Here is a 25161-nt window from a genome sequence, read left to right as displayed (position 1 = left end):
TATATGCTACCAACTTGTTAAATCACTTCATAGCCGTCTTGGTTTTCAGATCAACTATCTCACTATCATAATGCTTATGTTCAAATAACCTTTATTTTACTTAATAATGACTCCACAGTTCAAGATTAGTGATGCCGGCATGTGGTTACAATTGTTCTGTTTTATTATTAGTTATTGTTAATCTCTTATTGTGTCTAATCTATAAATTAAACTTTATCATAGGTATATATGTATAAGAAAAAACATAGTATGTATAGGTTTTGTTGCTATCCATGGTTTCAGGCATCCACTGGGGATCTTGGAACGTATCCTCTGATAATGAGAGGGACTATTGCATTTTGAATTAATAAGGCATACCGTTTCTTCTCCACAAACACATACCGGTCAGTAATTGAATTCCTGAGTTGGTTTTAAGACTTGATGAAGATAAAGGACAGACTTTGTTTTCCTCATAAACCACCAGCCATATTTTTCTCTGTTTTTCAGCCATGGGGCATGCTCCAAACTTTTCCAGCCATCTTGCGGTGGTGTGCTTTAAGTCGCAAGTGGAAGTAGGGAGAGAATTTGGAACCTTTATTTTATTTTCAGATTTTTTTTGGAGACAGGGTTTTACTCTGTTGCTCAGGCTAGATTGCAGTAGTGCAATCATTGCTCCCTGCAGCCTCGAAATTCTAGGCTCAAACGATCCTCCCACTTCAGCCTCCCAAGTGGTTAGGACTGCAGGTACACATCACCCCACCTGGCTTTAGAATGGGGTCTCAAACTGGCTAATACATGAGCAAAACCTAGCCTGCAGCTTGTTTTGTATGGCTGCTGGGCAGGCTTTATGGGTGTGCAACCTGTGTAGTTGCAGAGGGCCCTGCACTGAGAAGGGTCCACACTTAGTTTAATACTCTGCTGTAACCATCTTGAAATTCTTAAAATAATTTTTAAATAAGAGGCTCCACATTTTTATTTTGCAGTGGACCTTATGTAGCCAGTCCCATATGGCCCTTTTGGTGCCCCCACTGATACTGCCTGAGCCCTGTAGATGTTTGAGTTTGAGACTCCCTGCTTCCTCCTACTCTGGAACAATTCAAACAGAAATTGTAGTGCTTAGAAAAACTAAGGGACCATTGTCAAAACAACCCAGAGCAAGGCCCTTGTACATGGTAATTCAGTGGCATGCACAGGAACTCAGTGGCATTTCTTTTATAGGCAATGGGGGATATATTACATTATCCTTGAAGATATTTTTTGATATTACTTGAAGTAAGATATTACTTGAAGATATTTGGTAGGTCAGGTTTATTTGTCACCACCATTGCTTTCAGGGGAGAAATCAAATCTTCTTTGCAAAGCAAGCTAATTAACCATCCTGTTGGTTCAATGTTTATATTAATTCTCTTGCCCTTTGTTTACTACTTGATTACTTTTATCACCTTCTTTGTTTAACTCTCATTTAAATTACACAACATATTTATGCTGTCTGGGTATTTTTTTTTTAGTACTATCCTTTTTTCCTTTTTTTTTTTTTTTTTTAAATTCTCTCTTTCCAGGAGGCCAGAGGGCCTATAATTCATGGTTATATTACTACAGGAAAAGTTCTTTTTTTTCAATTTAAAAGGGAATTATAGTCAATATTTATAATGAACCCTTCTCCAGCAAGGCAGTTCCAGCCATGCTAATGTTCAGAAGTCCAGATCTGCCATTACTGTTTATAATAATGAGATGCTGGTAACCAACTCCTGGACGTTATGGTAGGTGAAGCATTCCCACCCATCATGTCACCGTGAGAAGTGGCTGTGTTAATCTGTTAATCTACAGATTTGCAGAGAGTTGTTAGAAAATGAGTATGAATGATGGCACTTGCTGCACAGGAAAAAGGTAAATTTTTTTGACTGTGTGAGTAAACAGGAACCTGACAAATCCAGAAAGGACTCTTGCCACCTCTTAGAAGCCTAAGAATAGAATCTTCTTCAAGGATCAAGCCCCAGGAACTCAAGATCTTGTACCCCTGAACAATTCTGATACTCACTATGTCCATCACTGTACAAGCTGTAAAACTAGCTGTTTCAGCTAATTTCACCAGTAGTCAACAATTGACAAATGCATCACATATCTACCATGTACAGTATCATATGCTAAGAGAACAAACATTTTACAAATAAGGATGACTATAGGCACACACATATCTATTACTTGGAGAGCACGACATAGATTTAACATGGTGTTAGCTGGGCTGTGCATATAGATGGTCATGATTAGTTCTTCCTTTTTTCTGAACATACCTTGACATGGAGCTCCAAGCATATCTGTGGAGGTTCTCTCATCTTCTGTTCTCATCCAATTTCTTGATTTAAGTGTTTGTCTAATAACTCATTACTTTTGCTGGCCCACTCAGAATTCTTGTTTCTCAGCCCTTTCTCAGCTTTCTCAATCTTGAGTGCTCATAGTTTGTTACTACCCCAGGTAGTCTCTTATCAATGTGACCTTTTGGGACAGTTCTGAACTCATCACAGTCCTCCCCACCAGCAGCCCCCGAGGCCCTCATCTCTCTGCCACTGTTTATTCCTATTACATTAGCATAAAAGTAGCCCATGGAAAACCAAATGATACTGCAGTTTCTCTGATATGGCCCTTGGAAATAATCTGCTTGCTTTTAGCTTTTAATAGTTAATTCAAATACTTCCTTGTATTTAATCTGTTTTTGTCTTTGTGTGAATTGAAAGGGAATGACCCTTTAAAACTCATATTAGTCAGTCTTGCAGGCAGCCTCTATGGAGAATCAACTAGAAATAACTGAAACAGTGGGCGGGAGGGGCGTATGTGATGTGGTAGGAGACTATATGCAACATGAAAACAGTTGTGCAAGTACAGTTTAACAAATTTGTCCTTTAGGGTTATTGGTACATTTCATTTTAAATTAAAAGTAAATAAAAATAAGGGGGTGATGATGAGAAGATGGGCAGCACAAGAAGAAGCCGAAGGATGAACATTTCTTCAGGCTTGGCTAGTAGGAGCACACAACTTCTAGAACACTGCCTCAGAAGGGCAGCTTCTTCAAGAAAAAAGGACAGATCTGAAAACAAAGGTAACAATAAAAACTACCACAAAGAGAGATATGATTCCTCTGAGAACAAATAAAGAATCAGATTGGTGAATTAAGATGTTACAGTTTATATTAATTTTGTAATAAATACTTGATAACAGGATTTTTAAACATTTGAATTTTGACTAAACTGAAAATAGGTTGAAAGGCCGAGGATGGAGAAAAAGATAACATAACCAGCGTAAGAAGACAAACAGGCCTGGCATGGTGGCTCATGCCTGTAATCTCAGCACCTCAGGAGGCTGAGCGGGGAGGATTGCTTGAGCCTAGAAGGTCCAGGCTACAGTGAGCCATGGTTGCACCACTGCACTCCAGCCTGGGCATCAGAGCAAGACCCTGGCTCAAACAAAACAAAACAAAACAAAACATGTTTTACTCTGTTTTTTTCTTGTTTGTTTGTTTTTTGTTGTTGTTTACTTAAAGAGTTTTTCCTTTTTTTTATTTGCTTTAGTTAATATCATTTGGTTGATTTGTTGTAAAGGTGAATACACCCATATATTTTGTTTTTCTTTTTTAAATATAAGAATTAAAAATATTATTTCAGAAAATAACATAAATTATTATCTTTGGTGTGATGTTTTTTTCTCTGGTTCTTAGACCTTAACACCATCCTGTCTAAATACCATATATGCTCAGATACTCAAACGAGAAGTAGTAAATTGAGTGCTATCAACCAGCTTGAGGAGAAAATAAGCTTTCAAAAAAAGTCTACTCTAGAACCTTAAATGGCGATGGAAATGTTACATACCCAAATCTAAAGTGATTTTTTTTTTTTTTTTTTTTGCAATAGCTTGCATCAAATAGGAGGATTACATTTTGGGTTTGGAATCCAAACATCCAGCAATTTACACATATGTATATAGACTGAAATTCTCTGAGCAAGAGATTAGTGGTGGGGGAGGTGAGCAGGGAATAGGCAGTCCATGAGAATAATAGTCATGTTTCCCTTCTTGACTTACTCCATCTCCTGACACCCTATACCTAAACACTGAACAAAAACAGACCTCGGCAGGGTGGATTTTGGAGCCAGGTATGTTTACCTTTGAATCTTAGTTCTACTATAAAATTATTAGAGTTATGATCTTAAGATTCTTAGAACCCCATTTTCCCCATATGTAAGGAGAATATCCATTTTACAAGATGAAATGAAGTATTTTATGTAAAGTTATTGGCACGAAGTGAGCATTTGATAAATAAAAGTTATTATTTCACATATTTAGAAGTAGTGGGGTAAAATTATCACTCTCTCAAGAAGAAAATGCAGTTTCTCCTCAACTCCAGCCCTGAAACTAAGAACATCATTTTTAGAGTTTTTAAGAGAAGGAACTCTTTAATATATTTTAAATGCTTATACTGTGTCAAACATATATATTATTTCATTTAATTTCCTTTCTCTACTTAAATTTTGTTCATAACCCTTATCACTTTCTGCAAACTAAACATTTTACTTGTTGTTTGTTTATTTCTCCCTGGTATAATATAACTTGTATAAGGGCAGAGATTTTTGTCTGTTTTGTTCATTGATGTTTCCTTAGCTCCCAGAATAGTGCCTGGCATATGGTAGGTGCTCAATAAACATTTGTTACAAGAGTAAATGAATCCACATAACCCTGTGAGAGAGGCAACATGATTGTATGCAGTAATAAAAAATTAATTCTCTTTTGCAGTGGTCCTTTTTAAGGTACTAAACACCCTTAAGTTATTCTTGCTATTCCAGATAGTGTGCCAAGAAATTCTTGTGGCTGATGGTTAGGGTATCATGTACCATCCAATTATTCTAAATTCTTCTATTGGAAGCAGGGATATTGCCTGGGAAGCTCTGATGTCCTCCTCTCTAAAGGGTTTCAATGAGGGAGGTGGGGTTTCACAGGTCATTTGAAAGATATATTGATTCTTTTACTGGTGGTTGTCTCTTCCTTTCTCTCTTTAGTGAATTTGGGTCCCCTTCAGGAACAGGGTTATTTATTCTCCTTTAAATCATGAATTCCCAGCTGTAAATCTCAGATTGATGGATTGGAAGAATTTGAAAGACTCTTTGATGAAAGTTTCAGATAGGGAGACTGATAAGCCATGACAGTCAGCCCTTCTCTGTTGCTATTAAAAATACTCTAATGAGAAATAGAGCAAAGCACAGGAACACAATGATACAGTTGTTTGGCCAGAAGAACATACAGCTTCATAAATGAAGGGACTAATTAAGATAGCCTAATTCTATACTTACTTTGAATTAGAATCAAAACAATCTTTTAGTAGTGGATATCTGCAGCTGAATTTTGTACCAAAGGCATATTCTAAATGTCATGCTTTCGAACTGAGTATTTATTTCTCAGGGAGCAGGTGTTAGGGTTTTTTTTTTCCTTGAAATTCAAACCATTTTGACAGTATCCTATTTTTAGAATGCCTTTTTCTTTAAAAAGAAAAACAATATCCAAAAGCAGTAGAAAGACATCTTGGGAGAAGGCAGTGTTCTGGTTATACCATAATCATAACAAGCTGAATAAGAAAAAGTCATGTTGTTAAAATTTAAAACTCACAGCGTTTTTATTTTATGATAATAAAACATATTTAATATACTTACTTTCAACAACCTTATGCTACAAAATAAAAATTATACTTCATGAAAATTTTCTTACAACTGCAATATATGGCATGGTCAGTTGCAATGTACAAAGACATTATTGTGTTCAAATAGCATGTTATTCTAATCTATTTCAGAGAGCACTGGACTGGGAGTAAGGCACCTGAATTTTTAGTTCCTGCTGACATACTCTTCCTGAATCTTGGTTTCCTCCACAGTAAAACAAAAGGGTAAAATTTAAATGATTTTTATTTCCTGATAGCTCTAGTATTTTGTGCCTCATTTACAGGGTTCTACATATTTCTCCATTGTTTATTTAGTCTTAGGATTTTCCAAAAATCTGTTCCATAGAATATTTTAAATGTCCTTAGTGTGCTCATGTAGATGAAAACATATTTTAATTTATTATCTTAGTTCATTTGGAGTGTTATAACAAAATACCATAAACTGGGTAGCTTGCAAACAACAGAAATTCATTTCTCACAGTTCTGGAAGCTGGGAAGTCCAAGGTCAAGGTACCCCAGATTTGGTGTCAGGTGAGTCCACTTTCTGGTTCACAGCTGGCACCTTCTAGTGTGTGCTCACATAATGGAAGGGATAAAGAGTCTCTCTTGGGCCTCTTTTATTAGGGCACTAACCCCATCCATGAGGGTTTCACCCTATGATCTAATCTCTTCCCAAAGGCCCTGCCTCCTAATATCATCACCTTGGGGGTTAGGATTTTAACGTATAAATTTTGGGAACACACAACATTCAGACAAGAGTGTTTATATACCATTTATATTTCACACTTGTGTGTTTTATTAGCTTATATTTCATAATACTTTTGGTGGTCAACCTAAAGTCAACACATAAAGTTTCACTTAAACTAACAAGCTATTGTCTTTCACAATAAAATTTTTTTAGAGTTTCCTTATTTTGCAAATTTGTGTTTCTATTTGTTTTTTCTCTTTTTAGCCACAACATATTTTTGCTGTTAATGAGTTGGGTGAAGTATTTGGTTCCCCTCTACTCTTCCTATTGGGTATAGAATTTCTTTAGAAATTTACGCTGCTGCTCTAGACATTCACATAAAATACAAGTGAATGTGCCGTTGTTAGGTCAAACTGTATGGAATTTCCATTTTTGTTGTCAAAAAATGGCCACATATTAACAGTTTTATGATACTTTGATAACAGTTTCCAATAATTTGTTCATTATCATAACAATGTTAGTCTTTACTATTTTTATAACTCAGTGAGGAGAGCCAGTCCCTAAATGAACTAGTGAAGCAAAGAGCACACAGGGTCCTTGGTGAAAGATAGATTTGGGATTGAATTCTGCTTCTCCACTGCCAACATCGTGACCATGGGCAAGTTGCTGAGTTTTGTTGAGCTTCAGTGTCCTTGTTTGTAAAATAAAAATGATAATGCCTGCCTCTCAAGCTTGCTAAGAAGAATGCCCCTGGCTCCCAGAATAGTGCCATAATGTTTTATTTGGTCTAAAATTACTGTCAGGCCGGATATGGTGGCTCAGGCCTGGCCATCATTTTAGGAAAGCTCAGGAGGGAGATTGTTTGAGTACAGGAGATTGAGACCAGCGTGAGCAACACAGCAAGACCCTGTTCCTTAAAAAAAAGTAAAAAATTATCTGTGTGTAGTGGTGTACAACTGTAATTCCAGCTACTAGGGAGGCGGAGGCAAGAGGATTGCTTGAGCCTAGGAGTCTGAGGCTACAGTGAGCTGTGATCACATCACTGCACTCCATTCTGGGTGATGGAGCAAGACCCTGTCTCTAAAAATAAATACGTAAATAAAATAACTCTGTTGAGTCCATGAGTCTGGTACCAGACTGGAAGGGACAAATCTTTGAGTCTCCACCTTTTCTCTGGATAATCTATGCTTGTTGATGGCTTCTCCTATTGCCAGGTGCTGATGACTCATAAATTCAGATTTCTAGCCTCCGGTTATTTTCTCCCAGATCCAGGCTTGTATTTCTCCTGCTTTCTGTATGTCTTTTCCTGAATCTTCTACAGGCACTTTTCACTTAGCACACCTGAAATGATCTCATCCTTTCTGAACTTCCTGTCTGGAATTAAGCATTGTTTTCAGTCCCTACCCTTAGGGTGGAGACTGGGAGTCATCCTAAGCCCTCTCTTCCATGTCTGCCCTCACCTAAGTCCTGTTGAGTCACCAAGTTCTGTTTTGTTTCTAAGTGACTGGGATTTGGTAAAAATGAGCTTAAGATCACCCCATATAATTTTTCATTGTGTGATAGATCTAGGTCATGTTCTTCTACTTCCTGGCTTCCCTTTCTCTAAACCATAGAACTGATATTATTAGACATTTTCTCATGAAGGCCCTCCTATCTCCATGATCTTTCTAGCTGCTCTTTGAATCTTTTCCAGCTTTGTTAAAGCCCATGTCTAGGACAGCCTCAAGTATCCAGTGTGGCTAGTGAACTGTGGTGAAGAGAGGGAGAAAATGCAGCGTCAGCGCTGGATGGGGACTCTACTGAACAAGAGATGTGTTATCCTAGATAGAAAGGGTTTGTTATTTTTTTTTAATTTTGAAATAGAAGTCTGTCTGATCAGAGAATTCTCCAAGTTGATATGTAAAGTTACTACATCCTAATTCAAGAGGATTACATAGTGCTGGCTTCAGCACCAGAAAGTGTTTCTGTTTTGCACAATTATCATTTGTCTTTGGAATTAATTCCAGTAGGCAGGAGCGAGTTTTAACTCCATGGCCTACAATACTGGCATTGTTACTCACACTAATGTTCACAATAGAACAAAGCAGCAACCTTTTTTCCCCTTGAGGATTTAAAAGACCTTTTTTCCCCTTGAGGATTTTCCCATGAGGAAGGTAGATAGGATGTTGGTAAGCTTGGGCTTGGGGTCAGTTAAATCTTCTGGGTTCAAATCTCAGTCCCACCACCCACTAGCTCTGTGCCCAGGGAAACTTGCCTAACCTTTCTTGGTCCTATTTTCTTCACAGTACCTTCCTTGTCAAGTATAGTGAGACTTAGACACAATGTGTGTAAAGCACCTAGCAGAGTGCCTAAGATACAGGAGGTGATCTGGAGTGGTTAGTGGAGACTTAGACTATTCAGAATGTAAGCAGAGGGCTAACTGGTGGTCAGCCTGCCTAGCCCTGGTTTTAGGAGACTTTCTGTTCCAATTCCGGACCTGTGGGATATTGGTGGTCAAGTAAGTCTTGTACTATGATCTAATCCAGCTGCCCTGCTTCCTCCTTAAATTAGACAGGAACAACTGTATCAACTGTAAAGAACTGGGGAGACTAGCAGTATCTCTGCTTGTCTTGGCCCATGTTTCACACCTCATTAAAGCCCCAGTTTCTTCTTACAACCTTTGCCTTTTCTCTAGCTCTCTGTGGTCATAACCCTCTCTGAATTCCTAAAGCAATAATGCTTTTTATCATGATTTACTATTTGTTCATATACTCTGAGGTTGTTTCACATGTGTAAGTCTGTCTCCTCAAGCAATTGGAAGCACCTCTGGCAAAAACTCTGCCTGTTGTATTCCCCAAGGAGCTGGCCCCTGTGTGAAACTGGGGACAGATGCAGTTTGACCTACTCTGCCTGTGTTCCCAGTCCCTCTTTCTACTCAGGGATGTCAGGAAGCTGTTTCTGGAGTCTGCCATCAGGCATTGCTCAAGGCCGTGTCCCATGATCCATCCAAACAGTGTTGTTGTCATTCTAGCTGCAATGTTTTGGGAGCTGTCCAGACAAGTAGTGATTATAAGACCAAGAGATTCTTGCAGTGTCCTGAATATAATACTAATCCAACATGCATTGATCTAATGCCTACACAGTGGCATGATCGTGCCATGATTGTGCAGGACATGTGTAGCTGAGCAAGATAATGGGGAGTCAGAGAAATTATAAAACCACCTAATTAGTACCAGTAAGTACAAAGAGCTATGGGAAGGTAGATGAGGGTGCAGTTAATTCAGTCAGGGTTCAGGGTCTAAACAGGAAGTAAAATCTGACCTGAGCTTTGAGGAGTGACTGAGGATTTCAGCTGGGTATAGATAAGGGCATTTCTGAGTGTGGGTGCCCACCGTGTTAAGCAAGTGGAGTATAAGAGTATATATAAGGAGGCCTGGGTGCAATGGCTCACACCTGTAATCCCAGCACTTTGAGAGGTTGAGGCAGGCAGATCACTTGAGGTCAGGAGTTTGAGACCACCCTTGCCAACATGGCGAAATCCTGTCTCTACTAAAAATACAAAATTTAGCTGGGTGTGGTGGTGCACCCCTGTAATCCCAGCTACTCAGGAGGCTGAGGCATGGGAATCTCTTGAACCTGGGAGGCGGAGGTTGCAGTGAGCCTAGATAGCACCACTATACTCCAGCCTGGGCAACAGAGTGAGAATCTGTCTTAAAAAAAAAAAAAAAAGAGTATATATAAGGAGAATGAGGGTATAGAGAGTATGTGTTTAGGATGAGGCTCAGAGAGGAGGCTTGGATGGGATTTGGAAGGGCATGTAAAAAAATGGCTGTGTAAAATGAGTATTTATATATCAAATTTTGTTTTTCCTATGCTTCCTTTCTAATTTGGGGAAATGTTTTCATAGAAGGGATTTTAGGGCCAAAGATATTAAAATTCATAGTTAAAACACAATGTTGTCAAGGGAAATTCCATATTTTAAAATGTGCATTTACTTCTCTAATACCAATTCAGTTCACACAGTCTGTCGCATACACAGGTGTTAAAATGCTGTATCTAGTTAACTTCACATTTTTCCCACAGGTATTGAATATGTAAGCAGACACAGGGGTAACTCTCAAGGAACAAAATTGCCTGAAGGCTTTTTCCCAGGTACAGGTAAAGCATTGCCTTGGAAATGATTACATGACTTAGCAATGAGGGGTTAGTATTTCTTTAGGCTGTCAGCTGTGATGTAGCCAGTAGCATCTGAGCTTGAATTGTCTCCATCACTGAGCTTCAGACATGTTTGGGCATGTCTGCTGAATGTCTGCCCTGTATCTGTGATGAGTTGGTGGTCTGTCCCATCAGTGTCTTGATACTAGAGTCAAAAGCGGTTCCTAGAGAGAATGTATCCTAAGAAAGGTAGAGTCAGCCACAGTAAGCTCTGATCACCAGAGGGTGGAGTGATTCTGAGGTCAGTTTCCATGTGGGTCATGAGGAAGTGTCCTCTGTCAGCCATTCCCTGGACTCTGTCTGTCCTGAGTCCTAGAAAAGCTGTGGAGGGGTGAGTGGGCTGAATGTAAGAGCTCTTCCACTAAAGAATCTGTATGTCATTTGAGCACAAGACCACTGCTGCAATAGCCCTCAGGAGAGTATATTGTATAAGAGGGAGAAAGGCATATTTCCCTCTATCCACAGATGCTTGAAATCAGAGGTTTCCAAACTGTTTTGATTCACATATTTATTTGTTAAAAAATGTCTGAGCTCTGTCATGTATTACTGTCTTACATATTTTACAAAACATGTAGAAGTAAAAATCTTAAAGGCTAAATTAAAAATTAAACAGAAATTCTGATATTTTCATCACACCTCAAAGGTTTGCCTTGCATCCCCCTTTATGATGAGTCCCCCATCATGAAGACCCCTGCTCTAGAGCATTAGTGGGAGGGGCCTGGCAGTGCCCAGAAATAGCAGCTCTTCCTGGTAAAGATGCCCATGATGCAGTGAGTGTGCATACATGTGAAATTCACGCTGGAGCTTCATGAAATTCTACTTAGGGCCCTGTTTTCAGGGAGCTAAGACTCTGATAAGGGGGAGTAAAATAAAGATGCAGAGAAATGTAGTACATTACTAAAAATGTTACTCCATTTGAACCTCCAGGCTGGTGAGCCGTGGAGGAACTTGAGTTGTACAAAATTAAAAATCTTTCTGAGACAGTATGTTTGTATTGCATTTTAGAATTTACCAAGCACTTTCACTTGTAACTTTGCAACAACTCTGTGGGATATGAAGGATGGAAGTTGAGAATTTCTTTAAGCTAATTTGGTTACACTCAGATTTCAGCTTCATTTTGGAAATCATAGTAACCACCCAAAAAGTTTGGGGTGGTGATAGTTATTTCTTCTATAGGCTTGATACCAAGTTGTAATGAATTCAAGCCTTAGACCAAAATCTCACACACATAGAAATATTTATTAGACTAGCATTAATTAGCAAAGCAGGCACAAAATATTTCATACAGTCTGTTTGGTAGATTGATGAACTCTCAGCTCTATTTTGTTTTAGGTGCTCTAACTATATATTAAGTAAAAAAAAATAAAAGCTTTGCTCTATTTAGGATTCTGCATCCTTTGTATGTAAATCACAAATCCTTTTAAATCAATGGTTGGAGACAAGGACAGATTAGGGATTAAGTTTTAGGCAACATCACTCAAGGGTACAAAGTTGAGGCATCATAGAAGTCTGATCCCTTTTTCTTACACGTGTCTCTAAATTATTTTAGCTAACCCATATGTCTTGAATACCTTTAATTTCACCAGGTAAAACCCATTTCTAAACTTTCTAAATGGTAATGGTTTGCTAAATGGTAATGGTTATTGACTGAAGTAGGAGTGAGTCCATCCCCTTTCTGATGTAATATTACCTGACACACATACCCACTTTCAAACTGTACAATTCAGGCATTGCTTTAGCTGACTTTGCCTAGAAATGAAACTTAAATTAATTGTCACATATATCAAACCAATTGTAATGAAGTATTTAAAAATAAATTATAGAGCTTATAACATTGGATTATCATTTTACAGACACTGAAGCTTATGATCTATGATTTGCCTAAAGTTTTTCAACTTGTGAGTAGGGATAAGACACTGAACCCAAATGTAAATGACTCTCAATTCCATGCTGTCTTTGTAATACCAATGCCCCTGACTATATGGCCACTTCCAATGCTGACCTCTTGGGATCGAGGCACTCTGCCCCTTGGCCACTTTTTTAAAAGTCTAAAGTTTAATTAATAGTAATAGTCCAATGTTAAAAAGTAAGGAATCTGTGTCTTCTGTTGACGTGATTCCTCCTGTAACTCTTCCTGAGAGGAGGAAAGACAGTATCTATCAGATTTATGAGGCTTTGCTTAAATTTTCCAAGGGTACCTTCAATTGCTTTAGTTCTTGTAACTCTTTTCCTCAAGGAAATTGGGATACATTTTCTAGGCCTTGAGGGACATCTGTGTGTAGCCACATGGACCCTGAAGGCCATGACCCAAAGGCAGGGGCTGCTGTGGATAGTGAGATAGAGATGAAGTGCTGGGCAGGTCAAGAACCTGGAAGACACAGCTGGGTGGGACCATGCCAGGAGCAAAAGTGAGAAGTTCAAGGTGGGCCAGACCAGAAATATGCTAGACAGGTACCACGGGATTTTAGAGGTTCCAGCCTATGGCAGGGATCACCTGACCTTGCCCAGAAGAATGTGGGTTTTAGGATAAAGCAAGAATAACCAACGTAAAATTAGCACATTTTAAGATACGGAGCGCAAAAAGCTGTAATCCCAAACTGAGAATGTTTAGTAAGAAGAATGCGGATACTGAAGAACTCAAAAGACTTTTGTTTGAATTGGGTACTTCTTTTCAGGGTTTCGCTCTTGTTGCCCAGGCTAAAGTGCAATGGCGCAGTCTCGGCCCACTGCAACCTCCGCCTCCTGAGTTCAAGTGATTCTCCTGCCTCAGCCTCCTGAGTAGCTGGGATTACAGGCATGTGCCACCACGCATGCTAATTTTGTATTTTTAGTAGAGATGGAGTTTCACCATGTTGGTCAGGCTGGTCTTGAACTCCTGATCTCAAGTGATCCACCTGCCTTGGCCCCCTAAAGTGCTGGGATTACAGGCATGAGCCACCGTGCCCAGCCCCATCATGTTTCTTTTGCAATGCTTTTGCCCTGGACCCTCTAGGCTTCTGATACCTGCTAAACCAGAGTGCTTTTTCCACATTGCTCCCCTCCCAACACTCTGCAGGGCCCAGATAACTCCCTGAGAGGTGCAAGTGGCCCTAAATTTTTTCTTATTCCTATTCTTGTGTCCTGAGGCCAGCCTTTCAGTCCCAGGGTCCTCTTCACAGATCTCTCAGGACTCCCATCTGATTCCTATGCCATGGGATTCCCGGCAGCCACTCTAACCAGACAGAGTGCTTGAAGTAGAGGCACCATTTAAATCAGCCTCTTAGGACGTTTGTTACTGGTATATAATTCATAAGGGACTCTCCAGTACCTATTACTCAATAAGAACAATGACATTGATGTTTGACGTGCAGGATTTGTTTAAAGGGGCTTTTTATAGATCTGTAGGGCAATGGCCATTTCCAAAGCAATGACAGTGCAGTATTTCAAAACAAAAGCTATTTTGGACAGGAATTCAAAACTGGACTCTATAGATCCAAAGTGAGTTTGACTGGTGTATAGGAGTTTTTTTCTTTTTAGTGCCTTTCAAAACATTTCATTTAAACTTAAAAACTAGAAGATCACAGGAGATGTTTTCCACAAAGCTCTTTTGATTTCATTGTTCTGCATAGATGCTTGGAAAGCAGGGAAAATGTTTTATGGTGAAAGAATGCAGACTTCTGGCCCAGAGGATGGAGAGTGGTTATTTCTTGGCTTTTTGTGGTCCTGAGCCTCAGAAATATAGAAAGAAATACAGAAATATCTGTGGACATGTTAGGGTTTGATGCAATGAGTAATGGGATACAATTATGGATTAGCAGTTGGAAATTTGAAATTTATTACAAATGTACGTAAAAAGAATAACAACTATGACGGATTCTTTCATTTATTGAGTGATTACTATGTGTCAGGCTCTGTGTTAGGAAGTGCTTGATATACACTAACTCGAAGCTTCAACAAACTTCAAGGGTAGTTGAAGGAACACACTAATGCCCAGATCTTGGTGCTATACACCATTCATCAATAAAAGGAATCAGGGCTCCTTGGAGTAATGGCTAATACTAGGGGCAGGGAAAAATTTTAGATGAGCATGAGCAAGTATCATGTAGTTCAAGAGTATAAGGAAATGTTCAAAAAACAAAAGGGTGGAGCTGTCAGAGAGACATAGGAGCCAAGCTGAAAGAGCTTCTACTAGCCAAACCTAATAAATAATGTAGTATTGAGTTAAAATATAAAATAAATATAAGGCTGGGCATGGTGGCTCACGCCTGTAATCCCAGCACTTTGGGAGGCCGAGGCGGGCAGATCACAAGGTCAGGAAATTGAGACCATCCTGGCTAACACGGTGAAACCCCGTCTGTACGAAAAAAATACGAAAAATTAGCCGGGCGTGGTGGTGGGCACTTGTAGTCTCAGCTACTCCAGAGGTTGAGGCAGGAGAATGGCGTGAACCCGGGCGGCGGAGTGTGCAGTGAGTCGAGATCGTGCCACTGCACTCTAGCCTGGGCGACAGAGCAAGACTCTGTCTCAAAAAAAAAAAAAAATAAAATAATAATAATAATAAATAAATAAAATAAATCAGTGTATACTAATATAAATGAATGATTGAATAAATAGATAAACAGGAGAAGAGACAGATCTTTCTTACAGAAACTTCCAAATAATATACATAGATACTCCCATTTCTTGGAGGAAGAGTTTAACCCACTCCTGGGGGTGGGCTAGACTTAGTGACTTGCTCTCAGAAAACAGGATATGAAAGTGAACAATAGTAACTTCACAGTGGTGAAAGCTAGTAAGTATAACCTTAACCAAGTGATGAAGGTTGATGTCACCATTGATGTTGTGTGGATATTGTATACCCCTAATGTGATGTGGTGAGAAGAGTACTACTTCATCTCTACGGTATTCTTCTCAAATATCCATAATCCATTTTAATCATCAGAAAAATATCAGATAAACCCAGACTGGGGACATTCTAGGGGTACTTGGCCTGTATTCCTCCAGACTATCAAGGTCATGAGAAGCAAGGAAAGCCTAAAAGGCTATTATAGACTAGAGGAGACTAAGGACATATGACAACTAAATGTGGTGTGGTACTCAAGATTAGGTCCTGGGACTGCAAGAGGACATTAATGAAAAAACTGGTGAATACAAATAAAATCTGGAGTTTAATTAATAGTTTGGTACTAAGATCAGTTTTATACTTTTTACATATGTACCTTGGTAACATGAGATGTTAACAATGGAGGAAACAGGGTGAGAGGTATGGGAACTCTTTGTACTATCTTTGCAGCTATTCTCTAAATATAAAATATAAAATTATAACAAAATAAAAAATGTATTAAATGAATAAGTATATAAATAAATATACATATAAATAGTTGAAGATTTAACAGGGTAATACAGATTTATTTTCTAAAAATCAGCAGATGGTAGGATGAAAAGTAGAAATTTCCTTCTCTGAGTAGGAACTCCAAGCCTACCCCATTCTAATAGCACAGGTAAATAGCTTAACAATTTGGCATATGTTTTCCCAGATGTTTTCTTTGATGTATAGGTACATATTTTAAATATGGAACTCTGCTTTTCATTCTGTCCTATGGCTTATTTTTTTGTCTACTAAACCCTGAATCTTGGACTTGGTTTTGAGACAGAATATGGTAATCTTCCAGATGATTTCTAAATGTTTGTGAGAGAGTATTGCTTCCACAAAGGTATTAAATTGTTGAGTCTACATCTTACTTTATTTTTAAGCATTTTAGATACGTATCTTTTTTTTTTTGAGACGGAGTCTCGCTTTGTGGCCCAGGCTGGAGTGCAGTGGCTCCATCTCGGCTCACTGCAAGCTCCGCCTCCCGGGTTCACGCCATTCTCCTGCCTCAGCCTCCGGAGTAGCTGGGACTACAGGCGCCTGCCACCGGCGCCCGGCTAATTTTTTGTATTTTTAGTAGAGACGGGGTTTTACCATGTTAGCCAGGCTGGTCTCAATCTCCTGACCCTGTGATCCGCCCGCCTCGGCCTCCCAAAGTGCTGGGATTACAGGCATGAGCCACCACGCCCGGCCTAGATATATATCTTATAGACATTAGTTTTTCATTTCTTCTAACCTAGACGTCTAAAATAATCATTTAGATGTTCCTAAATTTTTGTTATATTAGTCAAAATTATTACCTGGGCCAGGCATGGTGGCTCATGTCTGTAATCCCAGCACTTTGGGAGGCTGAGGCAGGTGGATCACCTGAAGTTGAAAGTTCAAGACCATCCTGGTCAACATGGTGAAAGCCAATACAAAATCAGCCAGGTGTGGTGGCACACACCAGTAGTCCCAGCTATTCAGGAGGCTGAGGCAGGAGAATCTCTTGAACCCTGGAGGCAGAGGCTGCAGTGAGTTGAGATCACACCACTGCACAGCCTGGATGAGACAGAGCAAGACTTCATCTCAAAAGAAAAAAAAAAATAAAAAAATTATTACCTGCTCTGCTCTAAAAATTTGGAATGATAGATTTTTAGTAAATATTAAGAAAAGAAATGTATTAATCTTTAAATAAATAGAATTATGAAAGATGTTGCTAGTTGATCATAACTTTGTTGGTGAATGCTAGCTAGCTGAAGTTGTGATAGAAATTGAATATATATGTGTGTGACTGTGTGTGTGTATATACATACACAATTATATCTATAAAATTTAAAAGCATTCATTTGCTACTGGCTCAGACAGTATAAGAATGTTAACCACTGATTATCTGATCTCTGATCCAAATAAATTACTAATCTAATAATTATAGGTTTTCTTTATTTTTCATTTCTCCTTGTAACAGGCAGGGCTGTGATTTGAGCTTGGGTTTGTCTCCAGTACTCCCACATCCGCTGGGTAGCCCTGATATGGAAGCTATAGAGAGTTCCACAGCTGTGGGCACTGCTTTTGTGTAGTCTTGGGAGACCGTCTGTGTGTGTGTGTGTGTGTGTGTGTGTGTGTGTGTGTGTGTGAGAGTGTGTGTGAGAAGGGGCGTGTATCTAGGCCCTTTCTCCTCTCATAGCCAGTTCTCTCTCATTCCTAGCCCAGATTTGTAACGGTCCTTCATTCGTTAGCTTCACTGTACCTTTCCCAATCTCCCATTTCTTTTTTTTCAGTTTTATTTTATTTTTAATTGATACAATAATTATACATATTTGTGGGGTACAGTGTGATGTTTCTGTACAAGTGTGTATTGTGTACTGTTCGAATCAGGGTATTTAACGCATCCATCATCTCAAATGTTTATCATTTCCTTGTGGTGAGAACATTCAAAATCCTTTCTTGTTATTGTGAAATATACAAGATTGTTAACTATAATCACTGTACGGTGCAATAGAATACCAGAACTTATTCCTTTTATGTAACTGTGATTTTACACCCCTTGACCAATCTCTTTCCATTTCTCCCTCCCTCTCTCTATCCTCAGCTTTTGGTAATCACCATTCTATGCTCTACTTCTATGAGATCAGCTTTCTTAGATTCCACAAATGAGTGCAATCATGTTGTATCTGTCTTTATGAGTTTGTCTTACTTCACTTAACAATGCCCTCCAGTTTTATCTATGTTGCTGCAAATGACAAGATTTCATTTTTTAGTGGCTGAATAATACTCCGTTGCGTACGTATACCACATTTCATTATTCGTCCATTGATGACACTTAGGTTGATTCCATATCTTGGCTATTGTGAACGGTGGAGCAATAAATGTGGGAGTGCAGATGTCTGTTTGACATAGTGATTTCATTTCCTTTGGATGAATACCCAGTAGTGGAATTGCTGGAATGGTAGTTCTGTTTTTAAGTTTTTGAGGATCTTCCATACTGTTTTCCATAATAGCTGTACTAATTTACTTTTCTACCAACAATGCATCAGAGTTTCCTTTCTCCACGTTCATACCAGCATATTTTTTTTGTCTTTTTGATAATAGCCATTGTAGTTGGGGTTCCAGCCTCCCATTTCTCCACCAGTGGCTGGCACGTCCCTATAGAGAACAGTGAAGCTAAGTGATAGGAATCCCTTCCATGTTCCTACCTCCTTGGTACAAACCTGCAAGTTGGCACACCCTTCTTTACCTCCTTTCTTTGGGTTTTATAGAAAGAGGAAAAATTTTGTTAAAAGTATGGATTTTTGACCAGGCATGGTGGCTCACACCTGTAATCCCAGCACTTTGGGAGGCCGAGGCGGGTGGATTACCTGAGATCAGAAGTTCGAGACCAGCCTGGTCAACGTGATAAAATCCTGTCTCTACTAAACATAAAAAATTAGCCGAACATTAGTGCCACACATCTGTAATCCCAGCTACTCAGGAGGCTGAGGCAGGAGAATTGCTTGAGCCCGGGAGATGGAGGTTGCAGTGAGCCGAGATTGTGCCACTGCACTCTAGCCTGGTGGACAGAGCAAGACTGTCTCAAAAAAAAAAAAATATGGATTTTTATAGGGAAAGGTACCTGTTCCCTGCACTGCCATTACAGCTGTGTGACCTTGGACAATTTACTTAAATCTTGCTACCCCATTCTGTGAAATGGGGATAATTATACTACCTACTGGTGGTATTAAAAGATAATGCTGATGAAGTCTATTTAGCGTGGTGTCTGGCACAATAAGTGCCTGGCATGATAAGTGACAATGGTAATTTCTTTCTATTCAAATTCAACCCACCTTCCAGGGCTTATCCATATCTTAAACTTATCCTATTGCTCTGGCTCTTTCCTCTATCTATAAGTATGCTCAAATCTTTCTTTCAACCCTCCCTTGATCTTGTATTCCTTTCTGTTACTCCGTTTTTCTTTCTCATAATCAAGCTTTTTGACAGAGTGGGATACTCTGCCTCACTTTAAGTCAGCTCGTAAACTAAAGCAATCCAGATTTCATGCCCCCTTACACTGAAACTGCTGTCATAAGGTTGCCAGTAGGACCTCCTGAAGTGGACATGTGCTTCTGTTTGCCTAGTGTCCTTTCGCCTTCTGACATCATGCCATCCCGGGGAGCTGCCCTTCTCTGTGGATCTTGGTGTAACTGTCAGTTCAGGTGCCTGCTTTCTCCCAGCCCAGGGGTGGACATACGACCCTGAGTCAGGCCAAGCAGACAAATCAGGGGAATGACAGATGGTGACGTTTCCTGCTTGCTACCCTAGTCCTCCTGGACATCCTCATTTCCTGTCCTTTCTATGGGCTAATTCTTTGATTTTTTCCCTGGAGTCTGTGATCTACCTCATATTCCTTCAATACATTTCTTTTTACGTACCTTAGATGGCTGTGTTGCTTATAGCAGAAGGACTCTAACTGATACAAGCTATAATTTGTAAATTAAAGGGAAACATTTCAATACTTATATAATTTATTTTCTGATACTATAGACTGTCATCCTTGAAATTTTCTGTTCTTGTATGTAAATCCTGCAATGATGCAGTGTTTTGGTTCTTCTCTTCTCTTACCTGTCTACCTCATTATTCTTAGTCCCCCCCTGCTCCAAGCCCCACTACATAATGTTTGTTCCCTAAGTTTTCTCTCTTCGTCTTGTTCTCATGCTATCCCAGGTGTTCTTGAATTGTGCCACAGACCCTCCGGCAGGGGGGGTAGGCCTCTGAATCCCAGTGTTTCTAAATGTTTTGAATGAAATGCATGGAATTACAAAAAACTCAAAATATGCTGAAATGTAATTACAAAAATATTTCTAAAAATTGTGATGTAGTAATATGTGTGCTATTTTATTAACACAGTAGACAAGATCTAGTGGTGGGCCTAACAACTACTATAATTTTGAACCAATAATGAGTATAAATGCTATTTCAAGATATCTTTAATAACTTTAATGTGATATGAAAATATCTGAGATTTCTGTCGGTGATCACAGATATTGTGATTTCTTTTCTTTTCTTTTTTTTTTTTTGAAACAAGTTCTTGCTCTGTCCCCTAGGCTGGAGTGCAGTGATGTGATCACAGCTTACTGCAGCCTCGAACTCCTGGACTCAAGTGATCCTCCTACCTCAACCTCCCAAGTAGTTGCGATTACAGGTGCCTGCCAGCACACCCGGCTAATTTTTATATATATTTTTTGTAGAGATGGGGTTTCACCATGTTGCCCAGGCTGGTCTCAAACTCAGGGCTCAAGTGATCCTCCTGCCTCAGCCTCAAAAGTGCTGGGATTACAGCTGTGAGCCACCATACCTGGCAGGTATTGTGATTTAATCACAAGTACTGCTAATACTTCTTTAACTTGTTTCCTATATTTATAAATGAGAGAAATTTTAGTTCATGAAAACAAGAACATATTTTTTTCCCATTTATGTTCTCAGACTTCCTGAATTCTATCCACAGAATCCTCAGAAGTCCTAGGACTCTACGTGAAGAATCTCTGCCTAAGTCCCATCCTTAGGGTTTCTCATCCATACCAGGGCTTGCTCCTACTATCCATGTCTTGAGGACTCACAGGCTTATATCCTGAGCCTGGACATCTATATACAGAGACCTTCCTCTGTTTGTCTCATAGGCATCTCCCCCTCTACATGTCTACACCTGAATTTCCTTCTTATACCTCTTCATCCTAGGGGTTTCTCATCTCTCATCTGCTCTGTGGTTAACTTCCAGTATTGTTCCCTTCAGTACTCCCTTAATACTGCTGCCAGAATAATTATAAAAAGCTGGTATGTTCTAAAATCTGAGTGTATCATTTCCTTACATAAGATTCTTCAATGACTCTCCTTTGCCTACAGGTTGCAGTTCAAAGTTCATTGTATGTCATGAAAAGCCCTCCACAGGCAATGTGATGGGTTCTATCTCTTGCCTTTTTACTCTCTCCATACTCCCTTTACTCTATACCTTCTGCTTGCACAACTTGCTTTAGCCATTTAAACATAGTTGAACTTTCTGAATGTCCCTTGATTTTTCATTCCCTAAACCTTTGCACAGGCTATTGTATCCCCTAGCCTTGCTCACTTGCTAATTTGTACTCATCTATCAAGATGGCCCAAGTGCTATCTCCTAGGGAAACTTCTTTGATGCCTCACATATAGTTGACACTCCTTCTTCATTCCCATGCTTGAACTGGACATACGCCTCTAGTAAAGTTCATATTACAGTGAATTACAATCATGTATTCGTATATTTCTCTTTGTCACTAAAGTGTAAAATTCTTGAGGAAAAGGACCATATTCTGTTTATTTATGTGTTTCTAGCTTTTAGCATTATAGGAACTCTTACCATATATAGTCGTTGTTCCCAATAAATATTTTTTGACATATTTAGTGTTACAAAAAAAATCACTATCGCATCGTTCACACAGAGAGTGCATTTGTTTTAGGGATGAGAGAAAATTAATGAGTCTCTTGCATTCTAAATTTAGGACAAAATTTTAGCCTTACTGTGTAACATAATTGGACCTCTTTAGTGGAGAAACTAGGTCAAGGAACTGTTGCTATGCAGGCAAAATGAAAATGTAGACATCTTAAAAGCTGGTATGAGTTTCTATATATAAAAGCTCAGCCAACCATGTCTGTTTTAAGGTTGTCGTTTAGTTAGATACATTATTATTTTGTATGATATTGTTCTTTTCTCCCATATCACATCTGTAAATGTTTATCTGAATGGAGGTTAGATTTACTGCAAGTGGAAACTCTTAGAGAAATAGCCAAAAAAGTCAGGAATATTTGCAAGTCTTTACTATGGACTGATGTGTAAAAATTTAGAGACAGAATTACTGAACAGAAGATAATCTTACAGCATACAGTCAAATCATGGCTGCTACTAACCCATGTGGCACCTTTATGAAAATTAGAAAAAGACATTCCTTTCTCGAAACACCTTACATCCACCTTTAGGAAATTGTCATAATACATTGACTTAATTGGAATAGGGTACTTTCAACTGCCATCTTCTGGAAAGTCACACTAATAAATATGCTAATCTGTGTTATCTGTGATGTGAAGGACATCCGTGTGTAATGCACAATCTGCATTGTAGCATATATGGCTGCCTTAGCCAGGGGATGAGCATTCTCTCCTCATATGTGGTTTTGCTACCAGTTATTTATTGTTCAAATGATAATGAAGGTTTTCAGATGAAAAAGAAAAAATACCAGCTGCACTGTACTGAGAGGAAAAAGAAGCTAACTTTCAGCACTTCCAAGTGACTCCGAAACCACATCCAGACCATTGTGTCCTACAGAATTGAAAGAGGGCATCAAAGAGCACCATGGTTGTTGCTTACCTGGCTTGAAAAGTATTAAAGCCTTAAGGGTTCTGAAACATCACGTGCATTAGCTATGGCTCCACAGAGGGTACACCTTCAGCTCTCAACTTCCTATTCTGGAACTCTGGAACTCTGTATTTCCAATTACACATGTTAGGACTGTGGTAAAGCACCAAAAGTTGTGGCTAGAATTTGGGCTTTGACACTTCTTATACTTGCTTAGTTCAGAACTTGGAATCCCTGTTCTTGTGCAAATCCTGTGGTTGATGCTCAACGTATGAAGCCAAAAAACTGTTCTCTGCATAAAAATGAACTCTTGCTTATTTTCTTATAAAGAATAAAGTTTTAGATCTGAAGGAATTTGGATATACTTTGTTTCCCCTGTTTTTCCCGCTCTCTTTTTGGTTTCTGACCTGTGTTGAGTAGAGGGTTAGGTATGCAGTAAGCCAGAGCAGTTGACTCTAGGTGTATTCTGATTTTTAGCCTCTGAAGAGGACTGTCATAACAGGATAGCCATGATTCCAGTAACACTGGGAGGTGGATGAAACATTCAGAGGATAGGTGCAGGTTGTAGATGGGCTTGCTTACTTTGGAGCTAGGGTGGTGGGTGGGGTTCCTCAGGGGATAGTGAGAAGGGAGGGAAAACGATGAGATGTGAGTCAGATTAAAAGATGCCTGCGGCTGGGCATGGTGGCTCACACCTGTCTTCCCAGCACTTTGGGAGGCCGAGGCGGGTGGATCACAAGGTCAGGAGATCGAGACCATCCTGGCGAACATGGTGAAACCCCGTCTCTACTGAAAATACAAAAAACGGGCATGGTGGCAGGCGCCTGTAGTCCCAGCTTCTAGGGAGGCTGAGGCAGGAGAATGGCATTAACCCAGGAGGCGGCGGAGCAGCTTGCAGTGAGCGGAGATCCCACCACTGCACTCCCAGCCTGGGCAACAGAGTGAGACTCCGTCTCAAAAAAGTAAAAGAAAAGATGCCTGCATCAGCATGAGAAGCCTACTGCTAAGGATCAATCATCACACAGGATGTATTTTCAATATTAAGCAGATATAGTAGAGATTTGGATCATTGTTGGACTGATTGGCCTTAGAACTCTGGTAAAACGCTGCATCAGAGCACAGTAGACACCTGCTGAGGTCCCAGGTGCAGAGGAGGTCTGGAGAAATGAGCATCTGGCAGGCTGGTCCCAAAGCCAGGGTTGGCTCAGGGACTGACCTTTATTAGGCTTGCTTCCATGACAAAAACTCAGCTAACCCTCATTGGATTCTAAGTGCTGCGTGGGATTAAAAAGGCCCTTGCCTCTGGAGAGTTGCCAAAAAGAGAGACGCATAACAACTCTAAAATAAAATAGGATGAACTGAGTGTTACAGTAGAGTTTTTGTACAGAAAAAATTGGGGAAGTACAGGATAAAGAGCAATTTATTCTTCTGACAGGAGCCTTCTCCAAAAAGTTGGTCTTTAAAAATGAACATTTTCCTATTTGTTTTTGATTTTTGAAGAAAAACATGCTCAGTTTAAAAACAATTCTTAAATAGAAATGTAAAATATGTACACAAAGCAGAAAAAAGAAAAGTCATATTTTAAAAAACTTTTTATTTTAAAATAATTTTATTTATGAAAGAATTATAAAACTAATAAAGAATGCTCTCTATGTACCCTTCACCCATCTTCCTTTAATGTTGACATCAGACATAATTATGGTAGATTTATCAAAACTAAGAAATTAATATTAATATATCACTATTAACTAAACTACTACATAGACTTTTTTTTTTTCATTAATATCCTCTTTTCTATTCCAGTGCCCAATCCAGGGTCCTACATTGGATTTAGTCATCCTATGTCCTCAGTTTCTTCAAGTTTATTGCAATTTGTCTGTCTTTCCTTGTCTTTTATGACCTTCACACTTTTGAAGACTAATGGTCAGGTATTTTGTAAAATGTCCCTCAATTTGAGTCTGTCTTGTGTTTCCTCCTGAATAGGCTGAAGTTATCAGTTTTCAGGAGAGTACCACGAAAGTGATGTACCTTTCTCATCACATCAGATTGGAGGGCTTATAATAGCCATACAACAGATTACTGGTGATTTTAACCTTGATCACACGGTTAATATGGTATTTGTCATTAAAATTCTTATTTTTCCCTTTCTATGATCTGTCCATTAGAAGCAAGTCACTAAGTTTAGTCACACTCAAGGGAAGAGAAATTGAGTTCTACCTCTTGGAGGGAGTTCTATCGAAGAATCTGGATTCCTGTTAAAAGCACCATAGACATTAGTAAATCTGGTGGGAGATATTTTGAGGCTGTGCAGTTATCCTCTTTTTCTTTTTTCTTTTCTGTTTTTTTTTTTTTTTTTTTTGAGACCGAGTCTTGCTCTGTCGCCCAAGCCAGAGTGCAGTGGTGTAATCTTGGCTCATTGC

At 39.2% G+C, this 25161-nt stretch overlaps 1 protein-coding gene across 3 annotated transcripts in view; it reads left to right on the top strand.

The window, feature by feature from the left end:
- The window catches only part of LOC105477949 (A-kinase anchoring protein 6), a 651033-nt gene that overhangs the window by 128660 nt on the left and 497212 nt on the right, over nucleotides 1-25161 (top strand). The window contains exon 3 of one of the 3 annotated variants that reach the window (XM_011734848.3): nucleotides 5807-5899. The exons of the other annotated variants lie outside the window; for them this stretch is intronic. The gene's annotated coding sequence lies outside the window, so the exon portion shown is untranslated. The remainder of the gene's footprint in view (nucleotides 1-5806; nucleotides 5900-25161) is intronic. 3 annotated transcript variants of the gene reach the window in all.

Source organism: Macaca nemestrina, chromosome 7 (assembly GCF_043159975.1).
Source record: "Macaca nemestrina isolate mMacNem1 chromosome 7, mMacNem.hap1, whole genome shotgun sequence".
Classification (NCBI taxonomy): domain Eukaryota; kingdom Metazoa; phylum Chordata; class Mammalia; order Primates; family Cercopithecidae; genus Macaca; species Macaca nemestrina.
The sequence above is the reverse complement of the archived record's forward strand: the minus strand, read 5'-3'. Positions and strand labels throughout refer to the sequence as shown.